The 22009-nt window shown below is 41.5% G+C and overlaps 1 non-coding gene across 1 annotated transcript; it reads left to right on the forward strand.

The window, feature by feature from the left end:
- The first annotated feature begins 346 nt into the window (after positions 1-346).
- Positions 347-453, forward strand: LOC130500451 (small nucleolar RNA R71). Its single transcript, XR_008939076.1, has one exon. It is a non-coding gene; the product is annotated as a small nucleolar RNA R71 (small nucleolar RNA).
- The last annotated feature ends 21556 nt before the right edge of the window (positions 454-22009 follow it).

Genomic DNA, 22009 nt, shown 5'->3' on the forward strand with positions numbered 1-22009 from the left:
CCTTCTAGCCCATCAACTTCATTGACCTTAGCTGTCTCTTCTTGTTTCTGCTCACCAACAAAGTTCACCTTTTCTTGCTTGGCTTTATCAGAAAAAAAGCAGTTCCATTTTTTCTTGTAGAGCCTTCAACTCTTTCCTTGTGTTCTGATCCTCTCCACCACTGCCTCTGTTACTTCTGTCATTGTCCTCATTGTAGACTGAATCACTCTTGGCCATATTCTCAACAAGCTCCAAAGCTTCTACTTCAGTTCGGCCCCAGAAGAAGCCATTGCTAGCAGTGTCAAGTTGGCTTCTATACTTAGGCAAGGCTCCTCTGTAGAAAGTACTAAGCAAACTCTCCTGGTTGAAGCCATGATGTGGACATTGAGTGATGTAGCTGTTGATTCTTTCCCATGCTTCACCAAAACCTTTAAGATTCCTTTGTTGAAATATTGAAATCTCATTCCGAAGCTTTGCAGTTCTTGAGTTAGAGAAGAACTTGGTGAGGAAAGCTTCTTTGCACTCATCTCATGTCTGGATGCTATCTCTTGAAAGACCCTTCTCCCATGTGTGAGCTTTATCTCCCAAAGAGAATGGAAACAACCTAAGCTTCAATGCATCTTCAGAAACACCATTGATCTTAATGGTGCCACACAGCCGATCACAGTTGTCCAAGTGATCTAGAGGATCTTCCAAAGCAAGCCCATGGTACTTGTTGCTTTGGATCATGTTGATCAAGCTTGACTTGATCTCAAAGTTGTTGTTCTCCACAGCTGGTACTCTAATGCCAGCCCTATTTCCATGGATATTAGGCTGATCATGGGCACCAATTGCTCTAGCTTGGCGCTGTGGATGTCTTGGTCCAAGGTTGGCAGCTCCTTGACCATCTTCGAGAACTCTATCTTGAGGCAGGTTCTCCATGTCAAACCCCAACCTCTGGATGTGAGCCTGTTGCTCTTCTTCCCTTCTTCTTCTCACAATCTCCCTCTCAAGTGCAGAAATGTCTTCAACAATGGGAACAAGACTTGATGAACCTCTTCTCCTCAAGTTCATACACCTGAAAAGTCAAAGAGAAAGAAGGCAAGAATCAATATCACAATAGAAAATAAAAATGATTTAGTCTCAAGCAAGTGACTAAATCCCAATGTCACAATCAACTTAGAAGTTGGCAACAGCGCCAATTTGATAACTTGATTTTGCTAAGATCATATTCAAATGTCGAAGTATAAAAGATGTCAATCCAATTCTAAGAGATCATGAAACACTAGGAATGCAAGACCATGATAAAGCTAAATGCTATCAAGATGTGATGAGAGATTATACTAAAATAAGACTAAAAATGCGATAAAGAAAAAGACTTTCTTTGATTATGAGATGGGAGAACATGGGATAAGGGATTTAGACCTTGGGTGATCAAAATCAAACTAAGGTGCCAGCTTTCAATCAATCTATCTACCTTAGACCTGGACACAAGACTAAACAAACTCAATCTCTAGATGAATTCTCATTTGCTTCCAAAACTCAAACATCAAATCTCTTTGGTTGAATGTTGAGGAAACAATCATTAATAACAAGTCTAATAGTCATCTTAACACCTTTAACAACAAATCTCTTTGGCAGAGTATGTTAAAAGCCTAGGAGAGTTGGTTCAGACATTTCATCGAACACCTTGTGAGTGGGAAATGTCTAGAACTCAACTTTAGAGAGGCCAACTCCAAAGAAGCATTAAAAACACTCTAATAGCAAGGATTAAGAAGGATCTACACCTAAACACCTTAGATCAAGCCTAATCACCCTTAATCTCCCTAACCCATGAATCCAAAAGTGGATTACTCACTAATCACCATGACTACTCTTGAACCCATGAGGTATTCAAGCTTAATCATGTTTAGAAAGAAAGAAATAAACTTATAAACACTCAAAAACACAAGAACAAGATGATGATTTGATTCAAAGAAAAAACTTTCACCAAAAGAGGTTTTGTGTTTCTTAGAGAAAATAAGCTCATCTCTCCAAAATGGAGATTACAAATTATTTATACATAGGTTTAGGGCAAAGAAAGATACATAGGATAAAAGACTAAAGTGCCCCTTGGATAAGGCTAATTTGGACTTCAAAATGTGTTTAAAATGACCCAAGATCGAATTGGGTTGAACCGGCCCGGTCTGATCAAACCGGTCCAGCAGTCTCTTGCCCAAGCTTCCTCCACGCCCGACTTCTTCCTCACGGTCCAGGCATTCCGGTCTGAGCCTGCATGCCCGGGTTACTCTCCCCAGTCCAGTCTTCGCCCACACGCCCGGGTCCTTGATCGCCCCGGGTCCTTGATCGCCGTCCAACAATTCCGGTCTCGCCCACACGCCCGGCCTTGTCATCCCGGTCTCGACCACTCCGGTCCTGATCTTCACGCCCGGCCTTGTCATCCCGGTCTCGACCAGTCTGGTCCTGATCTTCGCGCCCGGCCTCATCACTCCGGTCTCGACCACTCCGGTCTTGACCTCTACGCCCGGTTTCATCACTCCGGTCTCGACCTCTCTGGTCCAGTCGTGTCCAAGAAGAGTATTTGCTTGGTTGAACATCATTCTTCATCTCCTTTGGATTTTTAAACACTCGAACACTTCATATCATCTCATAGTATGCTCCAACACCTGATAGGGACATATGTATGCAATATGGATCCAAAAGACACTAAGTTCTAAGCTAAATGATCAAAATGCACAAGATATGAAGGCTAAAAACATGTAAATATGCAAGATATTAACTCCCCCACACTAGTCCTTTACTTGTCCACAAGTAAACTTTCAAGAACTAATGAGGAGAGGTTTGAAAGAGGGGACTCATATCCAAAAGATGCTCTTCTTAGCTCTCATCCTAACAACCTTGCATAATCACAACAACTAGCTAGAGCAAAACTTCAATTCTTCTCTAACTTTTCAAGGCCTATTCAACTCTTTTGATCTCTACACTCATCATCATGATTCCACAAACCACAAGTCCAACAACTCTCTAACAATCATTAAGCAAACTCAATAGAAAATCTTGCAGATGGTCAAAAGGTTCAAGTCATTTGGTTTGGTAAGAAAATGCTTCAGTTCAAGGTGAAATAAGAAGTTCAAAGTAATCTTTAAAGGTGGTTCACTCTGAAATCAAAGTAGCTTTCGTGATGCACATAATATATCTAAGAAAGGGATCAACTCATGCATACAATGCTTAATCTCCATTGTTCTACCCTTTCCCACATATATACAAGCTCAAATTTAAACTTTAAATGCCAAAACCCCACTCTCATCACTCACCAAAAGATTTCCCAAAGAGCTCAAAACACTCTCTTATCTAGAACTCTTTCTTTTTGAAGTCAATCAAGGGATTTTTACATTTATAAACACTTTTCAGCTCTTTCTAACTTTGCTAGCCCCCTTTTTCATCATTTTTCATTTTATTTATTTATTTATATATATATTTTTTTTTATTTGGGGGGCCAAAACATTCATCATTTGAGCTAAAGATAACACTTACTATCTCTTGAGACAAGAAAATCACTCAAGAGTTCTAGAAGTCTAATCTTTTCTTTCTTGACAAAACCATACTCCCAAAGTCAAACTCAACAACACTCACCACCCAATCCTAAATGCTAGACAAAGGTGTGTCTAATATAGCTAGAATGGATACTAAGCATTGTTGATCCCGATACTCTCAACATTATGCACATGCAAAGCTTTCTAAAAAGGCCTCACTCAACAATCAATGATGGCTTGAAAGAAAGCATGGGTTCAAGGTATGGAGTCCCACTTGAAATTGTCTAAAAGATCGGCAAAAAGGATGAGACAATTCAAGTGTGTATAAGCAATGACTCAGCACACAAATGACCATAAGCAAGAGACATTAAGCTTGAATAAGACAGGAGCAGTTTTCAAGGAGAGAGCTTCAAACAATCTAATGAGTTTCAAGAAGAGAATTCAAGGCACAAATTCTACAAGCTATCAAGAGAATGCTCAATCTAATTGTCATGATTACAAAGGTTGCCAAAATGAGAACTTAGCATGAGCATCTTTACAAGGTAAAATCATCCCCTTATGCATGAATGCAACTTATATGAATGCTTCTAGACTCAATCCTAAAATGCAAATGATGCAACTAAATGCTTCTTTTTGTGTTTTTCAAAATTTTCAAATTTTTATGGGTTTTCTATGCAATAACTATATACAATGCATGCTAGATGACAAGAAACACAAGAACAACAGTAACTTGCACCTGCCCCACACTTAATTCACACAGTCTCTTGTGTGAAAAGTGGAGAGAGATGACCAAAATAAAATCTAAATGCAAATGAAAATGGTATATACAATTGAAGGTGAAGAAGTACCTCTATGGAGCGTAGGAAGAGGCTGATTGATATACCATGGATTTTACCCGTTTTTAACCATGGTATACTAGTATTTTATTATATATTTAATCTGTTTTCTAGCGTGTTAGGTATGTTTTCAGGTTCAGGAGCATTTTGTGAGAAAGTGATGTTTTTGGAGCATTTTGGAGTGCAAGAGATGATACACCCGAGTTGACCATTCAAGACCAAGTCGGAAGTCAACATTGCGTTTATAATCGATCGATAATCATCCTGAGTTGTCGATCGATGTAGCTGAGAAGATCCGCGTACTAGAAGATTATAATCGATCGATACACATCCAGTGTTGTCGATCGATATCGAGGACGAAATGGTTTAGCCGACTACTTCACCAACACTTCACCAAATTACGAGATTGCCCCTGACGAGTTTTTAACCTAATGGAAATGCTTAAATATTCCTGCTAAGTGTTTTTAACGGCAACTTCGAGAGAAGCAAGCTTTGAACAACCTTCAAGAGAAAAGCAGAGAGTGTGAGAGAGAGACTAGAGTTTTATTTGTTTTTGAGAGATTGGAGAGATTTCTCATCTCCTTTTGTATTTCTACTTTATTCTATCTATGCAATTCTTTCATCTATCCATTGTCATGAATTGCTTAGCTATGTCTGAGTAGTCTACTTGTTAGATCTAGGGTTTAAATAGGTTTGTGGGATTAGCCCCAAACTATAATTGCTAAGTTGTGGTACTCATCAAATGGATTGCACCCTATGCTTGTTTTAGATTAGCTAACTAGAACATAGATCAATAGGATCTTTGATTATCTTGAATTATCCATTTGAACTTGCCTGTCTCCCGTTGAGAAGAGCGACAGCTCCTCCATGAGACCTTGTGTTCATATTCGGCTCGCGCCTAGGCAGATTTAGAAGCCGGCGATGGATATCCCGACAGGTGAATCGATCGGCGCTGCGAAAGGTGTATCGCTCGATATCTCAAAAGGATATCGATCGACTCTTTTTCTGCGCCAACATTACGAAAGTTAAGGCCAGAGATCTAGATTATTTAACCAGTGATACATCACTTGAGTTAAGCGGCTGAGATCTATAGTATCATGCAAGCAACTTGTTAAAGCATTTATAGAGATTATAATCTCCATTCCTGAATAGAAACCCTATGTCTAGCACTCTTTATCACATTTAAACAACCCATCATATTGTTAGTTAGAGCAACTACCTTGCTCATTTTAGGAATTGTTACTTTTATTTCCATCATATAAACCAACCTTGCGAGGATTGATCAGTAGATTTTATTTAATTGGTTCCCTAGCTTCTCGTGATTCGATCCCTAAGTATTACAGCTGTACCTCTTATTTGAGAGAGTAAGCTCTACTGGGTAATTTGAGCACTATCAAATTTGGCGCCGTTGCCGGGGAGTTTGATCGCCATTAGATTTAATCTTATTAATCATAGGTTTTTCTTTTACCCCCTTTTATGATTAAAATTTTTCTTGTCTTTTCAGGTACATGCCCAGCAGTACCAGAAGCAACAGGGGAAATCAACTATTATTCTCAGAAGATCCTGCACACTTGGAACGCTCAATCCGCAAAGACCTACGCTCCGCATCGATCGACAGAACCGCAGTACCGTCTACTGTTACTCACGTTCAACAGTCGACCGACACTCAGACAGCACCGTCGACCGATACCGTTCGCCGATCCACATCGTTCGATACTACTAACCGTATATCGATCGACACTACTCCGCGAAGCATGGTCGCGATTGTTATTCTCACGCAGGGCGAGAATGGAAACCTGTATGACCAAGATGGTCATCTGCGTAATGCAACATGTCAGAAGCTAGATGCACAGGGAAACATAATCCCTGAGCCTGAAGCTAAGGCTACAGGAGAAGCTCAAACACGATCGTTGGCAGACTATAACCGTCCAGACGAGTACTACACCAACAGATCAGCTATTTGACTTCCAGAGATTCAGAAGCCGAACTTCGAGCTCAAGCCTCAGTACTACTCTCTCGTGTCTCAGATACCTTATTCTGGGCTATCACACGAGCATCCTATGGACCATCTAGAGAGGTTTGAGGATCTTATCGCTGCTATTCGTATGGATGGAGTCCCTGAGGACTACCTACTCTGCAAGCTCTTCAAATACTCACTGATTGGAGAAGCTTCGCACTGGCTCAAGCAGCTACCTACAGGATCACTGACATCCTGGGCCGACATCAAAAACACCTTCCTACGTAATTTCTTTGATGAGGCGCGCGCTGAAGACTTAAGGAGCAAAATCGCCACTTTCGCGCAAAAACCTAGTGAGACTTTTAAAGACGCGTGGATCAGGTTTAAGTTCTTCCAGCGAGACTGTCCACACCATGGATTCAATGAAGTGCAGTTGCTAAGCACTTTCTACAGGTGTATCGCCTTGAGGTATCAGATGGCTCTTGATACTGCTAGTGAGGGGAACTTCAACACTAGGAATCCAATAGAGGTTGTGAGACTTATTGAGAACCTAGCCAACAGCAGCAGCACCAAGAACACTGACTCTGACAAGAAGAAATCGGTTGCAGCCATCGGGGAAGACCAGATGAATGAAGTCAGAGCCAAGATAGATGCTTTACATGCATTTCTGACGTAGCCCGTCTGCTCAGCTGAAGAAGGAGAGGCTAGAGAAGATGATACAGAGGAAGATGTGAACTACATTGGAGGTACTGGATTTCAGAGATATGGAAACCAGAGTGGAAACATAAACTTTTTTGGCAGTGGTGAGAAGAGTAACTACAACCAGAGTTCACAGTATCAGAAACCCTTTACCAACACAAGGAACTACGGCAACTCAGCTTACCAAAACCCACCACCACCCACTCAGGAGAGTAAGTTTGATGCCATGATTGATAGAGTTCTGGAAGGTCAGCAGAAGCTTACAGTAGACTTCAATGGGAATATTGATTATGTCTTCAACAATCTGACCACAAGGATAGACACCATTTGCACTCAAGTTAAGAAACTTGAGACACAGATTGTCCAGACTGAAGACTCTATCAGGAGGATTGGAACTTCTAAGGAAGTAGGGGAAGGAAATAGGAAACACCACGTGAATGCCATTATAGATGATGATTTCTGGCAAGTGGTGAAACAGGAGAAGCTACAAGAAGGAGACTTTGAAGTAGAAAGTTCACTAAGTTTCGGTGGATCACAATGGTGTCGATCGACACCAACTAGTCCACATCGATCGACATCAACGATGTCATTTCCGGATATGACTGCAGATTGCAACGCGGTTAGGATATTGACACATGCTGAATTCACGGCTTCTCATCCATACCCACCCACCCACACCTATGAAGATATCGACCGACGAGACGAGCCACTCATCGATCGACACAAAGACGAGAAACGTATCGATCGACCCTTTTCTCCACCTATCGATCGACACGCACCTCTCAGATACCGAGTGCAACTACCATCGATAGACAGCAACCGAATCAATGCACTCAGACCCACACCGAAACCACAAGCTAACCCTACAAAGATTACTGGTAACCCTTCAGACACTACACCTACATCAGAGGGAACTGAAGGAAGAAGGTTAAGGAGTAGGAAGGAGAAGATTCCTAAGAACCTTAAGAGGGAAGCTAATGAAAAGCAGATTGATGGTTTCACTAAGAGAGTTATCAGAATCCCACCAGAGAAACCTTTTGAGGAGGTTTACTTCACAAGCAGATTGTGGATGTTCTTCAGAGAAACAAGGGAGACTGAAAATGACATTAGAAGAAGGTTTGACAATGTCAGAGAAGATATGAGGAAAAGGATTACTTTGCAGAAGAAGAGTGATCCTCGGAAGTTTGCAATACCTTGTGTAGTACAAGGGATTGAATTTCCTCATGCACTATGTGACACTGGTTCATCAGTCAGCATCTTACCAAAGGTCATGGCAGACCATCTGGGCCTGCAAGTAGAGCCTTCACCAGAGATCTTTACATTCGTGGATTACTCTCAGAAAAACTCTGGAGGCTTCATCAGAGACCTGGAAATACATATTGGTAATGCTATCGTCCCTGTGGATTTTCATAACCTAGACATCAAGCTAAATTGGAACTCTTCCCTCTTACTTGGAAGAGCATTTATGGCTACAGTAGGAGCCATATGTGACATGAACACCAATAGGATGTGCTTGACTCTGATAGATCCAGACGTCCACTACGACTCTGTCTAGCTTGGCAAACCACCAGCCAAATCAGTGGTAAAAGATGATGATCATGGTATCATTGCAGTTTGTCATTGTGAAGTCGAGTACGAGACAGAGTACTCGGGATCGATCGACATCAACTTAACTTCATCGATCGACACCTGCAAGTCAGAGGAGATAGACAACAAACATAGATCATCGATCGACAGAGACCCACCAGATGATGAACTCGATCTAACAGATCATTGCTACCCGAATTTCGCCATCCCACCCACCCGAAAAGAAGATGATTACTCAGTAAGGAGTTGGGCAGATAACGGATTTCATGAGAGTTTTGCAGTAGACATAGCCACCTCTTCCCACAGAGGAGACCACAGTGAAGAACATGATGCAGACTACTGGGAAGAGAGAGCTTGGGAAAATTACTTGGAGAATGACAGATTTGCAAATCGATTCCCACAATCGATCGACATCAAACGCACGCTATCGATCGATTATCTACTTCATCCAGCAAAACGAGATCGTCCATTGATCGACATCGCCAGTATCACATCGATCGATATTAACCCGGACGACTTAAAGGACAAAATCGGAATTTCACCTATTAGGACAACACATGGGTATAAAAGGTTGACAACTCAAGACACGAAAATTCAAAACTCTTCACATTCTACCCAGCAGCTTCCAGCATTCAGAAACCTATCAATGGAGGACTGCAACAACATGAACAATCGATCCAACCGTGCAGCTAGACGTGCACCATTGATCGCCACCACCACATCACCATCGATCGACGCCTTCAACAGAGCTCAATCTCGATTTCATGAACCTTATGATATCAGGAACGTTTCACTAACACCTGATGAATTCAGAATTTTCAGGGACACAGATGGCTATGCAACAGCAATGGATGGAAGAGTTCTGCACATAACCAGAGAAGACATAGCAGACATCCTCCAAGTTGCTAATAGACCAGAAAACCTGTTCACACAGCAACGTAGCCATCCAGACATCCTAGCTCACGTCCAGGACAACCACCACGTCAACACAAGGGAGGATACAGTTCCTCAACACTTCGGTCAACCCAGGAGTTCACCATCGATCGACATCGATTCATCACCATCGATCGACGGCGGCTATCCCGGATCGATCGACAGACCAAGAGTCAGATCGCCCGACAGACGATTGGAGTTTGGACGACGTGCCTTCAATACTGATGGATCCAGGAGATTTAAATGGGAAGCAAAGGATGAATATGGTGTCTACAGAGATGAGTTTGGCTATTCTAGAGGAGTTGATGGTGAAATCATCCATGTTACCAAGGAGCAAGTAAAGCGAATTCTGGATAGAGCATCCCTTTTTCACAGAGGTTGCTTACGCCTTCCAGTACACACACGCCCTTATCATGCATATATACCACCACCAGTACCCTACAGGAGATATATGATATGGTGACTGATGTATGGAGAGCTCAGGCACACCTTGGGCAAACATGCACACATTGGTGGAAGACACTTTCCAGCCTTTGGATGTCAGTTACAAGGACTTCCAGAATGATATGGCTGAGATAAGAGTGGAGCTTGGAAACATATTAACCATGCTTGAGAAGGAGGCTACGCCACCAGTATCGACCGACAGAGTACCTGTACCATCGATCGACATCGGCAAGACTACATCCATGGACCGACCAGAATGTTCATCACTAAGAAAGATGAATGGAAGGTTGCTTACATTAATACACGGATTGGAGACGTCTACAGCCCTCTCAACAACAATGTCGAATGGTTAAGCCAGAGGATCGATCTTCTACAGAAAGAGCTAGCATCAATTCGCAAGAAAGAACAAGCTAAGAATGCTACTTTTCCATCGATCGACACACAATATTCACTGTCGATCGACACAAGGTTCGCAGAATTGGAAGATAGGATGAAAGCATACGTTAAGAAGCATGAAAATTTCAGTTCACCTATCCTGCGATTCCAAGACACACTGTCACAGCAGCTGAACGCGCTACAACAAGACATAAGCATTATTCAAGATCATCTTGGTCTTCGTGACAGAAACGCAACATCGATCGACAGGCCTAGACCAATATCGATCGACATCGAGCCGCCACCAGCGAAGAGAGCATGCACTACAGCAGAAGTTGATAAGATCAAAGATGAGCTGTACGACGCTATGGATGCTATGGAGAGGAGACTCAACGGGACCTGTGATACCATTGACTACACTTTTAACGAACGAGTTAACAGCCTATGCAGAACTACTCGCCAAATGAAGGGCAATATACGTGCTCTGCAGTATCAAGGACAGTGCTTACCGTCGATCGACACGGTTGATACTGAGTCGACCGACAGAACTCTCAGCGAAACGACTGACGCGCATCTAGTAGCATCGATCGACACGGAGTCCTTAGCAGACCGAGATCAGTTTATTCTTGACAGAATCGATGCATTACAGAGTGAGCTGAAGGAGTTATCCGTATATACCTACCAAACCATCGACAGGAAGGTTGGCAACATCGAATACATTGAGAATTCTGTGAGGAAACTTCAAGATACAGTCCTCAAGATAGATACGAAACAACTACGAGCAGATGATGCCACAAGAAGCTTCGTCGCCACTTGGTTCAACAGTAAGAGACACAGGATTGATGATTGCTGTCCGGCAATCAGCAGTTTCTGCACCCCTTAGTCACACACCTACCACAGTCAAGCTACATGACTATAACAAAGCGATGAGTGGGAGGCAACCCACTATTAGGTTTTCTTTTTTTTTTTCTTTTTTTCTCTTTATTCTATTTATTTTTCATTTTTGCTTTTATTTTTTGGATTTATTTTGCAGTTTTTATAAGATCCAAGTAGAATGATGTTTCCGTCGACCGACATTTACCATTCATATCGCTCGACACCACACGACCATTACTAACGATCGACGTATACCACTACGAATCGATCGACACCTTGTCGATCAGGTTTATTCATTCTAACTTGTTATATTTATTAATTATGCTTTATTTTATTTACCTCACCACCGGCTGTGTTACACTGGGACAGTGTAATTTAAGTCTGGGGGGGAGTTTACTAATATGTGTTTTTATTTTGGTTTTTATTCAATTTGTTTTTCAAAATTATTTTTTGCATAAGTATTAAATAGGAACATTGAGATATATTTATATTTGATTGTCTGACCACTCTTTAGCACCATTCTAGATTACTGATTGCAGATAGTACTAAAGATGCTAAAGTGGATCAACCTGTCATCTATATTCACTAGCTAAGATTGTTTGAAGGAACCAAAGCTGACCTCTAACACTAATACTGACTTATTTGCTTGTCTTGGGGCTTGGAAATCACTGGATCGGAATCCTTTTACAAGTCTAGAAGGTAAAAAGTCTGTGTGTTTCTGGTTCCCTTCCTTTTCTCTCTTCAGCGTCTCAAGATCTAAGTTTATGTTATAAAATATTGAAATGATTTCTTGAGAGGCAGAGGGGTAGGAGTGTCTCCTGCAACCCCAGTATTCTAAATCTCAAGGATAATCAGACATTGTGGAAACGAGGGATAGGTTGAGTACCAAACCCCATTATTCGCTACACTTTGCCAAAAATGTATGAGTTACAATGCAAATGTCAATGAAATGGACTAGATGACCTATGTGGCATCGAAACCTGTTGAAATTGAAACTAATAAGAGATTCAGAGAAGAGAGATGAGGGGAGAAAGGGATCAGAGAAGACTACCTGTGTGTTCAGATACTTGTTTGAGTTGAATCCATGTGTCCTTTGATCGATACTCCCAAGGTAAAGCCTGCACTTTTATTTTATGTTAAGAAATGAGGTTAGTAGAGGAGAATGTCATATGCGATTTGCTAAGTTGTTGACTAGATGAGTTTGGTTGCTAAGCTAGGATAAAGCATAATGAAATTCTGTGATTAGGATGTTTAGGCATGAATTGCAAACCCACAGAGTGATGACTTCAATATTTTGAATCTTTGAGTTCCTGCTGTTTTCAAACCTTTTCCAAAGACTACAGTTTTTGCTTGTCCTCAAGCAAAGGAGTAAGTCTGGGGGAGTTGATATACCATGGATTTTACCTGTTTTTAACCATGGTATACTAGTATTTTATTATATATTTAATCTGTTTTCTAGTCTGTTAGGTATGTTTTCAGGTTCAGGAGTATTTTGTGAGAAAGTGATGTTTTTGGAGCATTTTCGAGTGCAAGAGATGATACACCCGAGTTGACCATTCAAGACCAAGTCGGAAGTCAACATTGCGATTATAATCGATCGATACTCATCCTGAGTTGTCGATCGATGTAGCTGAGAAGATCCGCGTACTAGAAGATTATAATCGATTGATACACATCCAGTGTTGTTGATCGATATCGAGGAAGAAATGGTTTAGCCGACTACTTCACCAATACTTCACCAAATTACGAGATTGCCCCTGACGAGTTTTAAACCTAATGGAAATGCTTAAATATTCCTGCTAAATGTTTTTGACGGCAACTTCGAGAGAATCAAGCTTTGAACAACCTTCAAGAGAAAAGAAGAGAGTGTGAGAGAGAGACTAGAGTTTTTTTTTTGAGAGATTGGAGAGATTTCTCATCTCCTTTTGTATTTCTACTTTATTCTATCTATGCAATTCTTTCATCTATCCATTGTCATGAATTGCTTAGCTATGTCTGAGTAGTCTGCTTGTTAAATCTAGGGTTTAAATAGGTATGTGGGATTAGCCCCAAACTATAATTGCTAAGTTGTGGTACTCATCAAATGGATTGCACCCTATGCTTGTTTTATATTAGCTAACTAGAACATAGACCACTAGGATCTTTGATTATCTTGAATTATCCATTTGAACTTGCTTGTCTCCCGTTGAGAAGAGCGACAGCTCCTCCTTGAGACCTTGTGTTCATATTCGGCTCGCGCCTAGGCAGATCTAGAAGCCGTCGATCGATATCCCGACAAGTGAATCGATCGGTGCTGCGAAAGGTGTATCGCTCGATATCTCAAAAGGATATCGATCGACTCTTTTTCTGCGCCAACATTATGACAGTTGAGGCCAGAAATCTAGATTATTTAACCAGTGATACATCACTTGAGTTAAGCGGCTGAGAACTATAGTATCATGCAAGCAACTTGGTAAAGCATTTATAGAGATTATAATCTCCATTCCTGAATAGAAACCCTATGTCTAGCACTCTTTATCACATTTAAACAACCCATCATATTGTTAGTTCATATTCGGCTCGCGCCTAGGCAGATCTAGAAGCCGTCGATCGATATCCCGACAGGTGAATCTATCGGCGCTGTGAAAGGTGTATCGCTTGATATCTCAAAAGGATATCGATCGACTCTTTTTCTGCGCCAATATTATGACAGTTGAGGCCAGAGATCTAGATTATTTAACCAGTGATACATCACTTGAGTTAAGCGGCTGAGAACTATAGTATCATGCAAGTAACTTGTTAAAGCATTTATAGAGATTATAATCTTCATTCCTGAATAGAAACCCTATGTCTAGCACTCTTTATCACATTTAAACAACCAATCGACCATGAGTTGTCCATCCAGAAAGCATAGCATAAGCAGGAAAGTCACTTATTGTCCACATAAGCACAGCTCGTAATATAAAGTTCTCCTTAGTAGAAATATCATAGGCCTCAATCCCGTTATCCCACAGATCCTTTAACTCTTCTATCAGTGGCTGAAGGAATATATCGAGACTTCTCTTAGGATGATTAGGTCCAGGGACTAGAATGGTTAGAAACATAAATTCTTGTTTCATGCACATCTCAGGTGGCAAATTATACGGAGTCAGAATTACAGGCCATAGAGAATAGTTATGTCCTGACATACCAAATGGATTAAAACCATCTGTGCATAACCCAAGGTAAATATTTCTTGACTCAGATGCAAATTCAGGATATACCTCATGAAAATGTTTCCATGCTTCTCCATCTGAAGGATGACACATTTCTCCACCATTCATTGAATGTTCTGCGTGCCATCTCATATCTCTTGCAGTATTATTAGACTGATATAATCTCTTTAATCTATATCCAACCGGCATATAAAACATTTTGTTGTATGCAACCTTTTTCTGTCCCAACTTTTGAGTAGGTCGATATCTGTCTTTTTTGCAGAATAGACAGTTTTCTAGGTTCGCAGAATCCTTCCAAAATAGCATACAATTATCTTGGCAAACATCAATCTTCTGATAAGGTAAACCTAAAGACCGCATAAGCTTCTTTATATCATAGTAAGAATTCATTGAATTGTTACCTTGTGGCAAATACTCTTGCATCATCTGAGAAATCGAATCCATACAATTTTGAGGCAAATTATAATCTGTCTTCAAACTCATGAGTCGAGCTGCTAAAGAAAGTTGTGAGAGACCTTCTTTACATCCATCATAAATTGGATGTTTAGCAGCATCCAAAATATTGTTAAAATTTTTAGCCTCAGCATTAGGCTCTTCTTCCATATTTTCATCGAATGAAGTTTCCTTATTACTATATGCATCTGATACCATTGACACATAAGGATTTACTGTCTCGGTTTGGGAGTCAAAACCAGAAGCAACTTCACTAGTAATTATATTCTCAGGATTGTTTAGAATATCATAATTCTCTCCATGAGAAATCCAAACCCAGTAGTTTCCTGTAAACCCCTTATTATATAGATGACTCCACACAGTTTTTTCTTCCAATAATCTTCCATTGTCACACTTATAACATGGACAAAATAGCTTGCCATTCTCGAGAAATAGGGGTTGAATCTTTGCAAAATTCATAAAACTCTCCAAACCTTGACAAAACGTTTCTGAAACTTGATTATTGGAGCCATCGATTCTTTCATACATCCACTTTCTTGCAATTTTAATATCATTATCCAGTGACATTCTTTTCTACAGCAGAGAGCTTCTTTTTCCTTCTCCTCGACAGTAGATGACTTGAGAACCTCTGTTTTCTCTTCTCAATGATTATCTGTAGAACCAACACAATTTTTTTTTCTATCGCTATTCTAATTGAACTCTTTTTTCTTTTCTGTTTTCAAAAGTCTTGTACATAATTACGTATCAAGAGATTAGGATTCTAATTAATAATACAAAAAGGAAATATTAAAGTATATTCCATATTAGATAAGGACTATAGTCCTTATAAATAGTTATGCACTAGATAAAAAATGTAACATTGACATATGTTTGTAAAAGAATTTCTCTCTATTTTTAATATTATTATTGTTATGCAACTATTTTTATAGACTCAAAAGGTTGAGTCACAAATCGTGAAAAAAGTAAACATGATATATTTGGTTTTAATTAGCTACAAAATTGTTATATTATTTATGTAAAAGTTTGCAACAATAAATATATCTTTCACGGGTGTTAGTTAATGACTAAAGGTGAGTAACAATAATGTATCAAATAGAGACTTATATTTCCGTCACGGTTTCGTATCCATTTTGTGATGATACGTATAGTCACAATACTGTCACGACCGTTACGTTTATTTCTATAGTGACAATTACGTCTTTATTTGTGACTAAATATAGCAACGACTTACATCGTCATAATATAGTGACGAAACAACTACAGAATTAAGACGAAAAACACAGTCACAACTACGTATTAAAAACGTCACTAAATTGTGACCGAGACAGTTCGTCTCAAGAGGTTGTCACAATACATCTTTTTTTTGGTAGTGTACCTTGCTCATTTTAGGAATTGTTACTTTTATTTCCATCATATAAACCAACCTTGCCTAGGATTGATTAGTAGATTTTATTTAATTGGTTCCCTAGCTCTTCGTGATTCGATCCTATGTACTACAGCTGTACCTCTTATTTGAGAGAGTAAGCTCTACCGGATAATTTGAGCACTATCACTGATGACCATCCTCCAAGGTTCACTTCACTTCAAACTCGAAAAAGAAATCCTAATGCAATATTTACAAGGATAGACATGGGATTTCTTCCCAAGTGAGCTTGTTTAAAGTCTCTAGCTTGACTTTGCTTCCTTTGAAACTAGGTTGAGGTGGGATCATGAAAGTGGAACTGAGAATCCATCTTCCTTTTGTGTAGTACCCAAATAGAGCTTCACCCTCTGTCCATTCACTGTGAATTCTCCTTCATTCCTATCCCAAAGCACCACTGCTCCATAAGGCTTAACTTCCTTGATCTTAAAAGGTCCTGACCATCTTGATTTGAGCTTCCCTGGAAACAACTTCAGCCTAGAGTTGTAGAGGAGTATCTGATCATCAGCTCTTAACTCTCTTCTCAAGATGTTCTTGTCATGAAAGGCTTTGGTTCTCTCCTTGTAGATCCTTGAGTTCTCAAAAGCATCCATCTTAATCTCATCAAGCTCATGAAGCTGAAAAAGTCTCTTTTCCTTGGCACTCTTGATATCAAATTTCAACAACTTCACAGCCCACAATGCCTTGTACTCACGTTCCACTGGTAGATGACAAGCTTTCCCATACACAAGGTTGAAAGGAGTGGTTCCCAAAGGTGTCTTGTATGCTGTCCTATAGGCCCAAAGTGCATCATCAAGCTTGTCTGACCAATTCTTTCTCTTGGCTCCCACAATCTTCTCCAAGATTCCCTTGATCTCTCTGTTAGAGACTTCAACTTGACCACTGGTTTGAGGGTGATAGGGTGTTGCAACCTTATGTTTCACTCCATTCTTCTTGAGAAGATTCTCAAAAAGTTTGTTGATGAAATGTGAGCCTCCATCACTTATCACCACTCTAGGGACTCCAAACCTTGGAAAAATGATGCTTTTAAACATCTTCAACACCACTCTTGAGTCATTTGTAGGACTTGCAACTGCTTCAACCCACTTAGACACATAGTCTACAGCCACTAGTATGTACTTGTTGCCTAAGAAGAGGGGAAAGGTCCCATGAAGTATATTCCCCAAACTTCAAACACCTCTACCTCCAGAATTGGGTTTTGAGGCTTTTCATTCCTCTTTGTGATGTTCCCTCTCCTTTGGCAAGAATCACACCTTGAGATGAAATCTTGTGTGTCCTTGAACATATGAGGCCACCAAAATCCAGCTTGTAGAACCTTAGCCACTGTCTTGAAAGTTGCAAAATGCCCTCCATATGAAGAACCATGGCATTGTTGTAGGATTCCATCAACTTCTTCTTCAGCCACTGCCCTTCTATAGAGATGGTCTTTGCAAAGGATGAAGAGAAAAGGCTCATCCCAATAATACCTCTTCAATTCCTTGTAGAACTTCTTCTTGGCATACCCTTCAAGTCTTAATGGTTCCTTTCCTGTGACAAGGTAGTTTACAAAATCTGCATACTAAGGCTCCTTCTCCTTAGATGCCTTAACCTCTTCAAGCTTCTTGCCTGTTTCACAAAATGCAACCACTGCCCTGATGGCCATGACCTGTTCTTCACGAAGTCCTTCATCAATGGGGGTTTCACCTTCAATCCTCAGCCTAGAAAAGTGATCAGCCACTCCATTCTCAATGCATGGCTTGTCTCTAATCTCCAAGTCAAACTCTTGAAGCAAAAGGATCCACCTCAAAAGTCTTGGCTTGGCATCTTTCTTGGCCAAAAGGTGCCTCAAAGCTGCATGATCAGTGTAGACAATGACCTTTGACCCAACCAAGTAACTTCTGAACTTCTCAAAGGCAAATACGATGGCTAGCACCTGAGCATCATTCAAAGTCTGGCTAGCATAGTAGATCACATGAGTCTTGTCATCCTTTTTCTGCCCCAAAACAGCTCCAACAGCAAAGTCACTTGCATCACACATAATTTCAAAGGGGAGACTCCAACCAGGTGGCTGGACAATAGGAGCATTAACCAAGTTATTCTTCAGTTCCTTGAAAGCTTCAAGACAATCTGAATCAAAGCTGAAGGCGGCTTCTTTGCATAGCAGCTTGGTTATTGGCCTAGCAACCTTGAGAAGTCCTTGACATATCTCCTATAGAAACCAGCATGGCCAAGGAAACTCCTTATGTCTCTCACAGTCTTTGGTGGAGGTAGACTAACCATCACCTCAATCTTAGCCTTGTCCACCTCAATGCCTCTCTCTGAAATCTTGTGCCCAAGTACAATCCCCTCTTTGACCATGAAATGACACTTTTCCCAGTTCAGCACAAGGTTGGTATCTTCACATCTCTGTAAGACCCTGCACAAGTTGGACAAACAAGCAGAAAACGAAGATCCGTAGACAGAGAAGTCATCCATGAATACCTCCAAAACATCCTCAATGAGATCAGAGAAGATAGACATCATGCACCTTTTGGAAGATGGCTGGAGCATTACATAACCCAAATGGCATCCTTCGATAGGCAAAGGTACCATAGGGGCATGTGAATGCCGTCTTCTCTTGATCATCGGGATGTATGGGGATTTGGAAGAACCCTGAATACCCATCAAGAAAGCAATAGAAAGGATGGTTTGCAAGTCTCTCAAGCTTCTGATCAATAAATGGCAATGGAAAATGATCCTTTCTAGATGCAGAGTTGAGCTTTCTATAATCAATGCACATCCTATGTCCAGTTACAGTTCTAGTGGGGATCAACTCATCCTTATCATTTTTCACAACTGTTATACCACCTTTCTTTGGAACCACATGCACATGAGATACCCATTTACTATCTGAGATTGGGTAAATAACACCGGCATCTAAGAGTTTGAGAATCTCCTTCTTTACAACTTCTTTCAAATTAGGGTTTAACCTTCTTTGATGCTCAATAGAAGTCATTGATTCATCCTTTAGATGTATCCTATGCATGCACAAAGAAGGTGATATCCCTTTGATATCATCTAGAAAATACCCTATTGCTTTCCTAAATTACTTAAGTTCACTCAACAGTTGAGACAATTCAAGTTCAGAAAGCTCACTACTCACAATGACAGGGTAAGTCTCATTAGGGCCAAGGAAAACGTACCTTACACCATGGGGAAGGGGTTTAAGCTCCACCTTAGGAGCCTTGAGTTCATCCCAGTCCTCTTGGTGACTGTCCTTTTGTTGAGTGGATGATGCTTCTTGATGAATCACTTGTTGAAGCTCCTCATACTGATCCTCACTATCAAACCCTCTGTGTGAATCTAGCATCCTCCCATAAGCATCCCTTTCCTTGTTCTCAACTACTTGGACTTCTCCATCAACTGTCAAAGCATGCTGTAGAGGGTCCTCTAGTGCCAATTCTTCAAGAAGCTCATCAGCTAGAGCTTCCATTTCCTCTATATAGAAGATATGCCCTTGAATGGTTGGCCTCTTCATGATCTCATTGATGTCAAAGTGGAGAATGTGCTCCTTACCCAAGTGAAGATCAATCTTGCCCTCCTTCACATTTATTATTGCTCCTGCTGTGGCCAAGAATGGTCTTCCAAGGATCAAGGGATCTATAGCTTCCTCATCCATCTCTAGTGTTGGGCCCAAATATGACCCCCTAGCTAGTGATAGACAATAAGAAATGATAACGGGCCGCGAAAGGCCCATCATGAATTCAATCTTCAAAAACAGCTAAGTCAGATCCAAAGGCTGTGAGCTGGAGATGTTCATCAGAGAGGTCAAGGAAAAGAGGTAGCTCGTTGACAAGTAAACAGGTGCAGGACCCGGTCAAAGAGGTAGCTCGTGGACAAATAAATAGGCGCAGGACCCGGTCAAAGGGGAGCTGTTACAAATCCCTCAAATCACGGAGGGGATCTCGGGAACCAGTTGGCTACGATCAAGCGGGACTTGAGGCTATTTAAAGAGAAAGCAAATCAAGAAAGAAGATCTATTCAACCTTTATTCATTTTCACGATTATCCGATTGAACTCATTTTTTACTCAACATTCATCAAAACATTCTTATTGTAACACTCTTATAATCTTTGTATTCATCAAAGATCACCTTTTGTAACCATCCCATTTCTACTATATCAATACAAATCGAAGTTCATTCTACAAGTTCTTACGGGATTCAGCCCGCGATTATCTTTCCCTAACCTTTCCTAAACATTAAACCTGATCTAAAATCTAGGTGTGAGTTTTACCCCTCACAATTGGCGCCGTCTGTGGGGAAGAAACAATCGAATCCCTTACTCTAACTTGAGGATGAATCCTACCGATCAGACAACAAACCCGTCTGACCTTAACCTCCCGATTCAGAGCGATGGCTCACCGAACGACGGAGGCTCTAGTCCTGTAATCACAGAGCCTCGACGTGGCGACCACCGATCTGGGCAACAGCTTCCGGCTGGCGCTCGAACGAGCCAAACTACAACCGGGGTATTAACCCGAGATCATCAGGTGGAACCACCTCCGGGCTCCCGATCACCGAGAATCCTCAGCAGCAAGCCATTCCGAATCAAACGGAGGCTCAGCTCTCTGAGATTCGCCAGATGATGATGCAGTTAGTGGACAGAGCTCAGGAAAGTGAGCGCACGATGCATCAGCTGACTGTTCGTCAGCAACGATTCGAAGAGATAACTAGATCTCTAAACTCAACAACCCAAACACCGCAACGTCAAGCTCCGGGGGCCATTTTTCATGATCGATTAGCCGATCCCTCATTCCCCCGAGGACGTTTAAACTTTTCCCATGATAGCACTGCTCCGGAAGGACGCGGATCTGCTTTCCAGACACCTCATACTGGGACAGCCCCCGTGTTTAATCCACCTAACACCAGTGCTATGGGAAGTAATGTCATGTCCCCGATCCTAGATAGGATCGGCCGGATGGACCATGGTGCAAGGGGATGCACCAAATCAGGTCAAACGACCTATGGCAAAGTGTATCATGGTCCGGGAAGTGGGTTAAGGGTAGCAGAAGGCTGAAACTTAACCAAGGCAAGGAAGGTCTAAGCTTAGGGAAGCTGGACAAGGGTTTAGACAGCTGGCCGGAGTGTGAAACAAGCTCGGGCAGCTAGGATGAAGTGTGTGGGAGCTCACAGTAGCTCACAAGAGTTCTGGTCAGCTCCAGTAGCTGGAGTGTTAGCTCACTCAGCTGGTGACACTAGTGATCAGCTCATCTCAGCTTGGAGGAGTGTTATGAGTTGAGATGGTGTGACCGGACCATGGGCGGTTATGGTCCGGTGGGATGGTGGTGCGGTCCGGTGAGGCCAAGTGAGCTGGTGGTGCAACTAGACACTTGGTCAAGTGCTAGCTGATGCTGATCGATGAAGAGAAGCAGTTGGGATGGCGGTTGAGAGGCGGTTGGGCCAAAGGGATGCGTTGATTCCCACATGCGCCCATTCGGCCAATCTTCGCACCGGTTCGCCCAAAGGCAGTTGGCGGACCCTTCCTCTATAAATAGAGGGCTCTGGTCATCGATTTATTCATCAGAAAAAGTGGGGAAACTCTGCCAAAATTGCCAGAGAATCCAAGAGAGAAAGAGACCGGCGGTTTGCTTGTTTGGCCGTGTGAGTGTGGTGTGATTTGTTCTTGACCGGCTACCAAGGAGGAGTTGCAGGAAGGAACCGTGTGAAGATGGAGACAAGAGGAACCGAGAAGGTTAGTGGGAAGGACTAGAACCCATCGTCGGCC

The sequence above is a fragment of the Raphanus sativus genome, chromosome 9, assembly GCF_000801105.2.
Source record: "Raphanus sativus cultivar WK10039 chromosome 9, ASM80110v3, whole genome shotgun sequence".
Classification (NCBI taxonomy): Eukaryota; Viridiplantae; Streptophyta; class Magnoliopsida; order Brassicales; family Brassicaceae; genus Raphanus; species Raphanus sativus.